At 43.6% G+C, this 2,862-nt stretch overlaps 1 non-coding gene across 1 annotated transcript; it reads right to left on the bottom strand.

The window, feature by feature from the left end:
- Positions 1-371: 371 nt before the first annotated feature.
- Positions 372-478, bottom strand: LOC112731348 (small nucleolar RNA R71). Its single transcript, XR_003167130.1, has one exon. It is a non-coding gene; the product is annotated as a small nucleolar RNA R71 (small nucleolar RNA).
- Positions 479-2,862: the final 2,384 nt, after the last annotated feature.

Genomic DNA, 2,862 nt, shown 5'->3' with positions numbered 1-2,862 from the left:
ATAGAAGAGTTTTAGGCTCTTACATCAATCCAAACCCAGGAAACTGTGGAAGTAGCATTCAAAAGCCAACCATCCATGCCAACAATTTTGAACTAAAACCACAGCTCATCACCCTTGTTCAGAACAACTGTTCGTTCGGAGGAAGTGTCCAAGAGGACCCCAATTAACATCTAACCACCTTCCTGAGAATATGTGACACAATGAAGTCTAATGGTGTTCATCCTGACGCCTATAGACTACTCTTATTTCCATTCTCACTCAAGGATAAGGCAGCCAAGTGGCTGGAGTCTTTCCCAAGGGAGATCTTGACAACTTGGGAAGATGTGGTGAACAAATTGTTAGCAAGATTTTACCCTCCTCAATGAATCAATAGACTGAGAGCTGAGGTCCAAACTTTCAGGCACTAAGATGGTGAGACTCTATATGAAGCATGGGAGAGGTTTAAAGACCTAACAAGGAGGTGCCCACCCGATATGTTCAATGAATGGGTGCAGCTGCACATTTTCTATGAAGGGCTCTCCTATGAGTCAAAGAAGGCAGTAGACCATTCATCCGGAGGATCTTTGAACAAGAAGAAGACCATTGAGGAGGCCATAGATGTCATTGAAACAGTAGCAGAGAACGACTATTTCTATGCTTCCGAAAGAGGGAACACAAGAGGAGTAATGGAGCTAAACAATGTAGATGCTCTGCTGGCCCAAAACAAGCTCATTACCCAGCAGCTGGCTGACCTCACCAAGAAGATGGAGAGGAACCAAGTAGCAACAATCTCCACTTCATCAACAACCCAAAAAGGAGTGAATGAAGAAGCAGAGGGTAGTCAGGAGCAAGCCAACTACATTGGGAATTCACCTAGGCAAAACCATGATCCATACTCCAAGACCTACAACCCTGGATGGAGGAATCACCCAAACTTTGGGTGGGGAAATCAACAAGACCAAAGCCTTGATCAAAGACGCCCAAATCCAAACAATGCAGCCCACCAGCACTTCACATCTAGACCATATCAACACCCCCATAACAACACCTCTCTACATTCATATCAAGGCCAGAATAACCCTCCTCAGCCTGACCTATCATCATTTGATGAAAGAATCTCAAGGATTGAGAATCTACTTGAAGGCATAAGCAAGGAGATTCAAGACAACAAGGTGTTCAAGGAGGAAGTGCGAGCCAGTTTCAAGAACCAGGGAGACACAATCAAGAGGTTGGAATCCCAAGTGGGATATCTCTCTGAGCAAATTCTCAAACCCACAGATGGATTCCCAAGTGACATAGAGAAGAATCCGAGAGGTGAAACAAAGAAAGTAAGATGGGAAGATTACAAGATGGTCACTATAAGTGATAAGGAGACTAAAGACAAGCCAAGCAAGCTGTTAGAACAACCTGAAGATACCTCAGTAGAGGAGGGGGAAAAAGATTACCAAGAACCAGAAATCTCAAAACAGGAGCTGCTGAGACTCTATGCACCTTTTCCCCAACTGCTCAATGGTGCTGTGGAGAAGAGAATATACTCAAGATTTCTTGACTTGTTTGCATCTTTGCATGTGAACATACCGTTTATCAAGACTATCCAACAAATGCCTGCATACATCAAGTATATGAAGGAGCTGCTTCCCAGGAAAAGCTCACTCAAGAGAGGCCAAACTATAGTGATGAACAAGGAGTGCAGTGCCCTCATTCAGCCGCAGTTGCCTATGAAAAGAAAAGATCCAGGGAGTTTTCATGTCCCCTGTGCCATAGGGGAAACAATGTTTGATAGAGCACTCTGCGATTTGGGAGCAAGTATCAACTTAATGCCCTTATCCCTGGTGAAGAGGCTGCAGATCAATGAGATATTTCCCACAGATGTAGTCATCAGGCTGACTGACAAAACTCAAAAATAAGCAAGAGGAGTGGTGGAAAACGTGTTGTTAAAGGTGGGGAAATACTTTCTTCCCACAGACTTTGTCATCTTGGACATGGAAGAGAGTCACACTCACCCAATCATATTGGGAAGACCATTCCTAGCTACAGCCAGAGAACTCATAGATGTGGAGTGAGGGGAGCTAATATTGAGGATCCATGATGAACGACTCAGCTTTAATATCTTCAAACTCTAACAAGAAGCAGACCAAGAAAACAAAGAACCAAGCAATGATCATAACGAGATGCTGACAGAGGAAACAAGTACTGAAGCACAACCAACACATCTGAGAACCTCACTGAATGATGAACAAGGCAAACAGCAATTGCCACAGCTCAAGGAGAAGCTGGAGGAACCTAAACCACCAGAGGCATGTGAAGACAACAACAAAATTTCCTTAGAAGAAGAAGTCGCCAAGAGCAAGGCAGCATCAGAAGGGACAAAGAAGAAGGTACCAAGGGGGTGGAGGAACAAGAAGATCCCTACGAAAGACTTCTCTCCAGGAGATAAAGTGATCTCAGCTTACTTCCCAGACATCCCCCCTAATCTCCCCACTGTACCATCTCAGTTACCTAAGGTCTTCACTATCAACAGAGTTCTCTCCTTGGAACATGTAGAGATCATTGATACAACCAATGGATATAAGTCCAAGGCAAGAGGGGAGGACTTGAAGCATTATCAACCTCCCTGATGAAAGAGAAACATCAAGCTAGTGACGCTAAAGAAGCTCTTCATGGGAGGCAACCCATGTTTTATTAGCTTTTACTAGTGAATAAATCAATATTCATGAATTCCAACCCAAACTTGACAAAAACTTGGTGAAGTCCTTATATTGCAGTATATAGTGAAGAACAAGTTTGGTGTTCAAAGCGTGCCAAGAAAGCATGAATGCAACCGAGAGCATGCTAGTCTTGGAGCTTTGAACAGAAATTTTCATCACAGTGCTCTAAACTAAG

Source organism: Arachis hypogaea, chromosome 12 (genome assembly GCF_003086295.3).
Source record: "Arachis hypogaea cultivar Tifrunner chromosome 12, arahy.Tifrunner.gnm2.J5K5, whole genome shotgun sequence".
Classification (NCBI taxonomy): domain Eukaryota; kingdom Viridiplantae; phylum Streptophyta; class Magnoliopsida; order Fabales; family Fabaceae; genus Arachis; species Arachis hypogaea.
This window is presented reverse-complemented; position numbering and strand designations above follow the sequence as displayed.